Source organism: Fistularia commersonii, chromosome 26, assembly GCF_037954325.1.
Source record: "Fistularia commersonii isolate RoL2024-O1a breed Wild chromosome 26, RoL_Fcom_v1.0, whole genome shotgun sequence".
In the NCBI taxonomy this organism is placed as follows: domain Eukaryota; kingdom Metazoa; phylum Chordata; class Actinopteri; order Syngnathiformes; family Fistulariidae; genus Fistularia; species Fistularia commersonii.
In genome coordinates, this window is record NC_141309.1 from 3,890,906 (window position 1) to 3,903,335 (window position 12,430).

At 41.3% G+C, this 12,430-nt stretch overlaps 1 protein-coding gene across 1 annotated transcript in view; it reads right to left on the bottom strand.

The window, feature by feature from the left end:
* The window catches only part of grid2 (glutamate receptor, ionotropic, delta 2), a 498,322-nt gene that overhangs the window by 267,147 nt on the left and 218,745 nt on the right, over positions 1-12,430 (bottom strand). The gene's annotated exons all lie outside the window — the stretch shown is intronic.

Sequence of the window (12,430 nt, forward strand, 5' to 3'; positions counted from 1 at the left end):
TCCGACAGTTTGGAGAAACATTTTCACGACTACGAAAGAAGCAAATGGAACACGGACGGATGTGATTCCGACTAACTTCTTGTGCAGGACGTGTAACAGCTGGCATTTTTTCGGTTCTCATTTCGGATGATCCGGTCGCAGCTTTCGATCAAATAATTCTCCAATTGGACCGGAGCTGGTTTTGTCAAGGTGCTCTGCTCTTTAGCGGGACTGTCAGATATTCATATTGTGAAGAGCCGGTCGGACCAGCGATCGGACCGGTCGGCAGAAAAGCCACGCTGCATCTGATAATATTACGATAAATGGATTAAATAAGCATTTCATTGCGAGACAATAAATCGAGTCAGTTTGATGGACATCTGCAGCTTCCACAATTTGACAGGATACTTAATGATTGTATGGAGATGGATGGAATAAAAAATAAAAAAAAAAGGTTTGAAATATAAAATCTGATTTTCTCTCGGCTGTTAACGTCTGATTAAAACAAAACTAAGTAAAAATATAGAAGAGCCTCAAGAATATTATTCATTTCTGTGATGCATATCACAGAAATGAATCACATCAAAGAATGTCATTGTAATGCAGTCTGTTAATTTTTATTTTCCCTGCAACCACAATTTTAACTCTTTTTTTTTTTTTTTTTGTAAAAGTAAAAACCTTGGCCTGTTCCATCGAGCGCTGGCCTGCATTGAGTAAAATACTATATAGCTGCTGCCAGACCCATATTGGGATTAAAATAAATTAAAAAATAGATTTAAAAAAAAAGGTAAAAAATGGAACGTGATCCTGCCACATGTTTGTGATACCCACGCAATGAAACAATTTAATTCACGGGCCGAAAGTACAAAACTCCATCTAGATGACTGATTAAACACACGCAAGCGCAGAATAACCATAACCATTATATTAAATTTTCCCCTTTTTCTCAGCTGTCTGTTACTTTTCAATCTTATTTTTGTGAAAAAGTTCCAGGTTAAGATATCCGATCTATCATTACAACCTTCTCAAATTGCTCTGTGCTTTTCCAATTTACTCTAATTGGATTACTGTGTAATTGAATTAATTTCTTTTTATTTTTTGCATGTAATTGAATTAAAATCCAAGCAATCAATCAACCTGTGTCAATCAATGAAGCTCGGAGTTCAAAGATTCAATCCGGCGGAATTCGTCGCGCTCGACCCTTCACGTCGAGCCGAGCGCGGAATGAGGACGAGAGGTTTCTGTTGATAAGCATGTAGAAATAGTTTATCCGTGTACGTGTTTCCTCTGACCTTTCTACGTCGTCGTGTTATAGGTCGATGAAACCTTTCAGGTCGATCTTCTCTAAGACTAGTCTTTTTTTCTTTGCAGCACAAATATTTTACACTTGCACTGTACAGAAGGGGAGAAACCAGGCAAGCCCATACAATCCGAGTGGTTGCGTCACCAAAATATTGTAATCATGCTCTGAATAACTTTCGGAAAGAAGTAATCGTTTATTGAAGGCTGATGGAATCTTTTCTATTCAGTCTCTAATATCCCAGACATGGCCGATAAACAAAATTGAAAAAAAGCCTTATTTGCTGAGCATATTCTCTCATCGATCTCGTCGCACGCTCATTATTTTCCTTCATTCTATCTCGTCTTTCCTCGTGTTCATCCCCGTGTCGCCGCTAATTTTTTTTTTTTTTCCCAGAACTGTTCCGTAACTTTTCTTTATCGTGACAGAGCTGAATCTCAGCCATGTGGAAACTTACTTGATTGGGTCTCTTATCATTAAGCACATATTTTAATCATGGTTTTAAAGAAATGAATAAAAAAAATTAAAAAAAAATCCCACAGGTTGGCACCGTATATGTGTGTGTGTGTGGGTCCAAAATACAAAACAAAAAAGACGTCAAATTAACCAAAAGAGAACCCGAGAGTGCTAAACACTTGCGCCGCTGCTAAACATGATTTGAGATTTGATTAAATGTTAATTAACGAAACAATGTTTGCACTTTGGACATAAAAAGTAATGAGTGGCAGCAGGTTTTCACCTGATTTCCAGCTGAGATGCCGTTAAATAAGAGAGAAAATCACTATATTCCACTCAGCCATATCTGCGTTTTTTAAATGTGAATAATATAAATTAAACCTGTGATCAGATCTGCAGATGTAGGATATCGCTGTAAATCTCTTGGATGTAAATGAGCCATAAATTCATAAACGTGACCTCTTTACACATCCAGTTTTGTCCGGTGCGGTAATCCGGTGCTGAATAGCGGTTATGCATCAATATGAATGGATTTATGTCAATGAACAGCCCTGACACATGCATAACTCTCACATTCACTCTCTCATGAGGAAACACATCTTGCATGCCTGGGTCTATTTATGCATAACTTTCATTAGCAGCATTTAGATCAACATGCGATGATGATTTGATATTATTCATTTATTCATTATCTACACATTTATCTTGCTGTCAGGGTCGCAGGGGTGTTGGAACCCCCCCCCCCCCCCCCCCCGAGAGGTGGGGATGGGCGGACAACCAGACAACCATTCACTTGATCATTCACTCAAATACGGGGAGAACATTGAGACTTCTTCTTCCTCTCCTTTCAGCTTTACCTTCAGGGGTGGCCACAGCGCATCAACCTTCTCCATCTAACCCTATTCTCTGTATCCTCCTCTCTCACACCAACTAACTTCATATCCTCTCTCACTTCATCCATAGATCTTCTCTTTGTCTTCCTCTAGACCTCCTGCCTGGCAGCTCCAATTGCAGCATCCGTCTACCAATATATTCATGATCCATCCTGTGTTCATCACCCAACCATCTCAGTCTCCAAAACATCTACCATGTGCTGTTTCTCTGATGGACTCATTCCTGACCCTATCCATCCTGGTCACTGCCAAAGAGAACCTCAGCATCTTCATCTCTGCGACCTCCAGCTCTGCCTCCTGTCTTTTCGTCATTGTTACTGTTTCTAGGCCACACAGCATAGCTGGTTTCACCACTGTCTTGTACACCTTTGCTTTAACATCACTGTCTTGTACACATTCCCTTCTCATCAGTATTGTACACCTTTCCTTTCTCACCACTTTCTTGTACACTTTCCTTTTACCACTGTCTTCTAAACCTTTCCGTTTACCACTGTCTTCTACACCCTTCCTTTCCCAACACTGTCTTGCACACCTTCCCTATCAGACCACTGTCTTGTACACCTTTCCTTTCTCATCACTGTCTGGTACACCATTCCCTTCTCATCAGTATTGTACACCTTTCCTGTCAGATCACTGTCTTGTACACCTTTCCTTTCTCACCACTGTCTTCTAAACATTTCTGTTTACCACTGTCTTCTACACCCTTCCTTTCTCACCACTGTCTTGTGCGCCTTTCCTCTCAGATCACTGTCTTGTACACCTTTCCTTTTACCACTGTCTTGTACACCCTTCCTTTCTCACCACTGTCTTGTACACCTTTCCTGTCAGGGGAGAACATTGAGAATCCACACGGAAAAAGGCCCGGTTGAAATTGAACCAGGGACCTTGTTGCTATGAGACAAAAGTGCGAACCATTGTACGTTTTGATACCATAATTGGTATTATCAACGACAAAATACAAAAACTGTTTGTATACATTCACCGTGCTGAAAGGCAGATGATGAGCACTTAAACACAGTGGCACTGTCTACATATAAGCAACAGTTGACAAAAGAAGTGCACCTTTTTTGTTCTTAAACGTCTTCACAAAAGGGTTTTTTGAGGATTTGATTAATATGATCAACCGCCTTTCATGTGCTTTTGGAGCATAATGATTTTTGACTTATTAAGATCCGAACCGAGGATAGCGCCGGGGCGAAGACTGAGAGTAATGATGAAGCAAAAGTGTAAAAGAATGCAGAGTGACAGGGCCATTAAGGCTGACGTCTGGAGCCGAGACTGCAGATCGGGTCCAACAAAGTGTCGTAATCCTCTGTGCAGTCATCCCAACAAAAGAAGAAACTGCCCGTATCTTTTGTTGGACAAAAACCTTGTTTCACTGGTGACTTGCTTCTTTTTTTGACCAAATATAGCAAACATATAAAACCATATAACAATGGCCTGATTCTCCTGGTTCGCGTTATTTCAGAAGCGATTACTTTAGTGCTGATTGTAAATCCTGTGCTTACATTTGATTTACATTAGCGCATTTCAATGGGGTCTATTTCTGACGGCCCTCGGCCTTTCACATAACAGCTCGCACTCCAAACAGTGTATTGAAATATCTGGTTTTGATGAACTCCAAAAAACATTTAAACTAAAACAACTAATTTTTTCGCGCCTAAGTCTTGAGGAGTATTCCTTAAAATTCCGATACAGAATCAGAAAATCTATATTTTTTCCCCACAGGAGGGTGCACATGTAGCATCAAAGTTGTGAACATTATGAGTAAAATAAAAAAAAAAAAAGAAAAATGAAAATAAAAAAGAGAATAATACATAATACATCAAATTTGTGCAAATTGTCGGTACAGAATAGCTCTGCGTGTAAATAATAATCTATCATTGGGAGCCTAGGTAGGTCTAATTCATTCATTCATTCATTCATTCATTCATTCATATTTATTTATTGTATCTGACCAGTTAAAAAGCTTTGATATACACATTTGCCTTAAAATAGACTCTCCTGTGCTGTTCAGCCTTTAACTATACTGGAAAAAAACATTTCACCCCGATGGGATTGCAAAGGATTCAGTGACAAACTAGGATTAAACAAACATGTAGGAGTGTGTTTTCTTGCTCTCAAGGGTGCTTGGAGATCAAGACCACATTGCCGAGATGTGTCTCCAGCTCCGGGTTTGTCCATGAGTTACTAACATGCACCTCCAACAGGCTGAACCCCGAGGTTAACGCTACAGATGGTTGTTTCTCAGTGGTTTGCAGGTGTTTGCACTCACCAAAAAGCTCGGACTGAAAAACCGGCGTCCATCTGGCCGGTGCAACTCGTCCCGTTTCCTTCTCTCTTTCTCTCAACCCAGATTCTCCCCTGGCTTGTTCTGCATCCGTGCTCCCTGTCTGTCTTTACCTCATTTTGGCTTCTCCAAATCCCTCCAGGCATAAAGTCTGCCAGCTCTTTCCCTGTATCACTCTGATCTCACAAGGGAGCACTCCTCTCTAGTAACTAGACCCACTCATGGGCCGTTTTGCTTCCGGCGTTTCCCTTTCTTTGGCAGGATTTCCGAACTCGGTTCCTTACTTTTCACTCCTTTCATTCAGCTTCCCCTTGTCAGTGGGGTTTTAAGTGGCCCGGTGACCTTACTGGAAAAAAAAAAAAAAAAAAAAAAAATCCAAAATGAGTCGCTGGAAGGCCATACCGGACTTTTTTTTTTAAAAACCCCGCAGAGGACTGGAAGTGGAGCCCGAAGGGCCTCGAGCTTAATCTGCCAGTTTTGTTCTGCAGGAAGCGAGAATGTTTCGCATTAAGCCCCCGTCTTCTCCTCCCTGTGTCCTCCCACGTCACTCTAAAACATGCGGCGGCTGCCTCGCCAGGTAATCTCTCGCTCTCTCAGCTCAATATGCATTTTTCGCCTCCCACCCGTTGCGCTTCTTTCTTGTCTCCGCACTTATCTCACCTTCCCTCACCTTTAATTTTCTCGACTCTACCCTTATCCATATTGGGGTTTGAGTTCAGCTGACTTTCTCCCGGGAAGGAACTCTTACTTTTCTCCCAGCTCCCTCCCTCCCCCCCGTTCTTTATTCCCGTTCAAACTCAGCTGACCTCTTCTCCGACACCACTCCCCCATGCCTCTCTACACCGCTTTATCATTTTAATGCCATACCACCCCTTCGCCACTGTCCTCCTTTCTTTCATCTCCCTTGTCCTTTACCCGCGAATGTAATACTTCACACCGAGCCCGGGGTTCACGCAGGCAGCTTAATGCACCCGCGCGCTGTTTTTGAAGCATATGTTCATTCAGAAATCAGAGGCGACAACAAACTCACACCTGTGGGGCCCAAATCCTCCGATCCCGGTACGTTCTAGTCGCATTTCCATTTGTGTGTCGTCAATTTTGCTGTCAACGAAAGGATGTCCGTCTTTGATATGAGCACAGGCGTGTGTTTCTGTACTGGTTTTGGGTTGCAGGCTGCGCTCTGTATTTTGGCCACACATGTCTGCCAATACACCCTTGGGCAAAGACAAATTGCTCTGATATTGCTGGAGGAAATTTTGGGAAGCCTCTCGGTGACTGTCTGTATTTGTGTGTCTTGTCTCTGTTTCTGCCCGGTCTGGAAAATGAAACATGATTATATAATCGCACTGTCAAATCGTGATCTATGCTGACTTTTGGTCCATATTTTTGCGTTTCAACTTCGTCTATTGATCCAATGATCATGACATAAACAGACCTACAGAAGGATTAATGGTGAATTGAAAATAACGCGACTGTAGCGTAACAGCGCTCATACATACAGTAGCACTGGAAATAATTAGAAGCTCCACTTTTGACCAGATATTGCAAATCAGGTCAATTATGTCGAGCTTAATTTTTTTACATATATTTTTTTTTTCATTCCTTTTTTTAAGTCCTATGTGGATATGACTAATGCTTGTGATTCAACCACTGTGACAGGGCATGTGTAATGTTAATGGCCAGTTTTAATGGGATCAGAGTTCTCTCCAAAGAGAGCCCACATTAAGACACAACGGAACGCCTGCTGTATTTTAATCTGCAACGACTAAAGGCTTTCGACACCCCTCCTGGGTCGTCGATGGGAAAGAGCCCCGAACGCACATTTAAAAATACGCTTTTATCAATGTTTTTTTTTTCCCTGGTAATATCTATATCCATTTAGTAAATAACATTTCTTACTACTCCAAGTTATTAAAAAAAAAACGCTATCGGTTAAGTCTGAACGTATCCCTTGGAGTTCCCGCGGTGCCGGATGACGCCATTGATTTCTGTCTCTTATCTAAACTGCCGGGATCCACTGGCATCTCCTAATGTTACACTCCACAACAGCCGCGCATACAATATACAACATATCCGCATTTGGACGCTACTTTAACTAACGCAAATTGATCTTCATCCATACAGAATGCCAGACGCGGTGGATGGAGAATACAATGTTTTTTTTTTTCCTGTTAATAATAATAAACACAACAATTTAAAAGCTAGGAAGGAGACATAAAAATAAATCATTGTTAATAATATTGTGCACTTACTCCTGCAGTAAGTCCCCTATCTCTGTGTAAGGGAGCATGTGCATGGATTTAAGATGAGATAAACTTTATTGATCCCCATAGGGGAAATTCTCTAGTCAAAGTAGCGTCACAGTTATAGTGTCAATAAAGTCATTTATAATGAATATAAATATAAATATAAATAGAGAGACAGTTAGTATATAATTAGAAGATAGCAAATGACATCCACATATAAATAGACAGCGGAGAAAACAACAACAACAAGGAATAGAATAAGAATAGACAACAGAATGGGAAAAACAAAAAAAATGAAAATAGGCAACCAAAATGACAACAAAACATAAACTGAGTGATGATAGCAAAGACAAAAATAAACAAAAATAAACAGGATGCGAATGGGCTGAGATCAACAGGGATATAATAGACAACAGAGTTCGGGGAGTCCAAATCGTGCACAATCACACATTTGTGGTAACCAAATAAGTAAATACATCAGACTCAGAAGGATATGGATAAATAATCACATGCAATCCTGGAGGGGCCGCAAGCTGAAAAAAAAAAAAAAGCAATCTAAATTTAGAAGTGCACGATTGAACATTTGATTTATGGGGGATCTTTCATTTCACAAGTGTAAGGAAAATGCATATATATGTTGGATTGTCACGCCGTTGCCAAGTCACTCATTGCAACCGGATTAATGGTTGACTGAGACAGAAGTCAATTTTCTTTCCAAAGAACAAGAGAGAGAAAACAGACTTGATGGCCCGTGCAGTATCTCTTTTGTCCTCATCCTTGGGGGATCATCTCCCCCAATCCGTGCCTTCTCACTCTGGGGCCTGTTCTTGCACAATATACTGCGGATCCATCTACTTTTTTTTTTTTTTTTTTTTTCTCCTTTCCATCCTTCTTTTAGTTTCATTCCATGAAAAATAAGCCATTTTTTTCCGATCAGTGGCAATGAGAAGTTAATGAAGCTCATTAAAAAGTTGAGACGGGTATATGTTTATAGACTGTTCAAGGAATCGCCCAAAAAAGAAGATAATGATTTCTGGGAGAATGACTGCAGTCACATCTCTCTTGCTCACTCCAGCTTACTCCTTTTTTTTTTCTTTCTTACACACACTTCAGCACACACACACACACACAAATGAAAAACACAAACAGAAGTTGGTAAGTATCGTGTGTCCGAAAATACATCATTCATATACTATCTATGCCTACATACAGACATAGGCATGGATAAGTTTGTTTGCATGGGAAAAAAATGGGGAAATTGAATAAAAACAAAATAAAATAGAATAAAAGTAAACAACGGCTGTCATCACTCAACAGACCGGCAGCTTCTTGGCTTATTGTTTTTCTCTTATGTAAAAATTTAGAAGGAAAATGTATTTTATTCAGAAACAAGTGTGTTTGCACGTGAGCGTAACCACACACACACACAAACACATGCACAAAAGGCAGCACAAGCTACAGTAAACCGGGACTTTGTTATTTTGACCGGAAAAGAAAAGCGCTTCCTTTGCAGGGAAACAAAAGCAGGCCCTTCAAAGTACAGCGGAAGACAAATTCAAACTCTGAATCAAAGACAGAGCCATGAAGTCATTATGTGAGACAGCAATTTCCTCAAACCATTACACAGAGAGCCGCGGACCTTTCATGAAAGCGCGGAGCTGGAAGGGAACGCGGACACAAAGGACGACTCGGGAGAAGGAAGGCGAGACCCAGAGAGGCGAGCGATATTTTCCAAACACACTTACGCAAATGTAAAATGAGAAGCAATCAGGGATCGTCCTCCTCTACACCCAATATTTGCAAGACAAAGCATCCGTAATATGCCTATCAAATCCCATTTGCAGATGTTGTACGGCATAACACGGCTTCGTGAGTTGAATACCATAAGGATTACATGGGTTCTTCTTGTACTTTCTCTTATTGCTCGCTCTACCTCTCCCGTTTTCAATCTCTCCCAGCTCTCCGGAGCCCTAACATTATACAGTATAATGGAATATCGACGGAGTCACTCCATTGTGCTTTAGACACACACAATTCGGCCCGGTTGAACCCGTGTTTTATTTGAAAATAGAGTCAATGTGGCCAAAATGCCACGGGTCTCCGCGGGTATGATACGGAGACACTCACATGGATCGAAATACCCTCGTTCCCTTTCACACGAGGCCACCTGAAATTGCCGGGCTGCGTACGGCGGAAATTGCTATGTAAATTTCGCCCGGGACGCCTAAACCTGGGAACGTGGCGTCAGCTGCAAATGATTTCGGAGGACAAATATCTCCCCCTAAAATTTTGAAAATGACTGAATTCAATGCACCTGAGAAAAACAATTTCCCCCCGGCGCCGATGTCCTGCAGCCTTGTGATTGCATTCATAAGACCATCGATGATAATTAGCTGTTAATTTCTAAGCTTTTTGTTCGCCCGACACACACACACACACACACACAGTATAGCAGTCATTGTCTATCCCTGCAGCAATAAAATTGCCTGTTTTCCCGCCCTACCTTCTACCTGTGTGTATTCCGTTTTCGGTTTGTCATGCAGTCTGTCTTTATAAACATGTCATGCTTTTGCCTCTGCTCTTTGACAGATTGCAGATTACCATAGCAACATGTGATAGAGCTTTCAGTAGAGATTAGATGTATCAGATATATCATATCATCTGACTTTGATAGAAACCCGAGGGCGTTCATTTTTTGGGCAGAAAAAAAAAAAAGCATGAAGCCATATATTTGATTTCCCAACCCATTTTTCTTATCTTCCTCTTTTTTTTTTTTTTTTTTACATCTGAATTCAATATATTTACATGAAGGGAGAAACACGTAAACTACATTTGGCCTCCCTCCCTCCTTCCCTATCAAACAAACACTTCACTGGCTCTGTCATTTTTTATTATTTATCTACTTAATTCACCTTTAATTCTACCTGGATAATCTCCAATAATCACCGCTGTAGGAAAAGTAAACAAACACACACAACCTTTTATCCAGCTAAATTAGGGATCTTACACTCATGCAAAACCTGCAGTTTCTCAAATTGACGTTCATATTACCGATCGCCGGCTATTTTCTACTTTTGAAAGGGGGATCGATGATGTGCTCATCAGTTCAGCGGCAAAGTTTCCCGGCATGTCCAACAGGAAGTAAAAGATGTGTGAGTTCACGCCGCGGCCGCGTTCCTCAGGCTGATACGGCGCCCGAGGCCATGCCTGCATTTTACCGGCTCTCTTAGATGTACCCCGTGGTCTCGGATGCAAATTAGCGGCGGATTTCCGTGTTTGGTCTTCCAGGTGTAAATATTGCATGCACAATCAAACCTCCAGGCGGTAAAAACTTGACTACTTGAATGGCAGGAAAATTGTGGATTCTTAGAGGAGTTTAAGACTCTTATCCGGAGAAATGAAACAGAAAAGTCACGGGGGTTCAGTTTTCCACAGTTTTGCTGCAGTGTTAGCCACAATAGAAGTGTTTGTAGCCATATACTCTATACTCATATACTCTATGCCAAATGTGGCCCGTGTTCAAATTCACACCGGCCCGCAGCCTCTTTCATAAAACCAATAATAAAAATCGAATTCAGCCCGTTTTTCTAAAATTGAAAGAATTATTCATGTGTTTTGGGCTTCTTAATAATATCAGTGTTAGTGTGTTATTTTCCTGTTCACATGTTTTGAATGTAGAAGTTCTTAGTGAGCATTTAATAGTGAATAATATATAATATTTCAAATGTACCTAGACATGTTTAATTTTTCTATTTTTTTTTCCCTGATAGCTCATTTTATGTGGTATTCAAATATGAAAGACAAATTGACAAACTTTAGAATTGTGTTAAGACATAAAAAGTATGTCATTTACGATAAAAAATGTCATGAAATATTTCATCTATGGCCCGCTTTGCAAAAAAATTTGGACACCCCTGATATACACAGTCCACAGGAATTATAAGTGACATGTGAAATGAAAATGCGAGAATATTTACAATTCATCGCTTTCTCTCAGGAGAAGTAGAATTCCATTCTCAGGTCTCCAACTCCGCTACCTGCAAATACACAACGCCTGATTTTTTGGGATGAACTCCGGGGCCGGCGGTTCGGTGTGTATTCAGGCTGCGCCCACCGGATCGTGGCTCCGCCACAGCGCGCTCACCAGTAAACACCCCGTCCAGGCCGGGCTCCGGGATGACGGCCCAAGGTGCCCCGCCGTCTCTCGTCGTCCATCATCGGGAAGTTTCTGAATCGCCCTCTATCTGAGCCCTCACCTGGAACCAAGCTGTTTTGCAAGACTCTACCGGAGGCTAATGGCCCCAACATGACAGTTCCCTGGATCACAGGGACACGCAAAGTACTAATAAGGTGACAATTCAAGGATCAATAATCATCTAACTGTGTGTGTGTGTGTAGGTGGGTGGGTGGGTGGTTGAGAGTGTGTGTATTTCTTGCAAGTAATTACATGGTGATAATTAAATGTATGGCTTGAATGATAGTCTAGGTAGGTGTGCATGTGGCGAGTGTCCCTGTGTGTTCGTAAACATTATCAGGCGTAAAATGGACCGCTGTTATCTGATCCAGGCAAGGCTGCCAAAATATAGAGAAGGAGATCTGGAACATGGAGTTGTTAATTTAGGACAATAATTAGTCAAGCTAGGCCAAAGTCTCAGGTGGCGCCGGGGGGGGGGGGGGATGAATTACAAATAAAAAATAAAAACAAAAAAAAAAGCAAAATGTTTAAAGCTAATTGAGGGGCAAAAGCTAATACTGCATGGCTGGAGAATAATTAATCTATATAATATACCGCTTATCTAAACAGTGTACCCTCACTTTTCACAGGAGTTACGTTCTAAGACCCAGCGCTAAGTAGAAATGTGATAATTTTGATAGTGTTTACAGATATATTAACCCTCAATAACCCTCACTCGACCCTTGACGATCCTCCAAGCGTACGCTTTACTGACATTTTCTTTCTTCAGAAACATCGTTATAGGTAGTTGCTGCCTCTGCTTTTTTTTGTGGTTGAAAATGCTTTTATAAACTGCAGCGGCCCCGTCGATAAACTTACAAAAGTGGACCGACCGAACCATACCGTCGTCCCAATCTTGCGACGTATTTTGTGGGGCTTTCGCCGCATTTGTCATAGCTGCAAGTCATTCGATCGCGAGACCGGTCTCTTTCAATTTCTTTTTCTTCTCGTCGTTTCTCTTCTTCGCCGGCAAAAGTCATCATCTCGGCGAGGTCCTCGTTCGTCACCGGATCCGAATGGCGGTCTATTAAG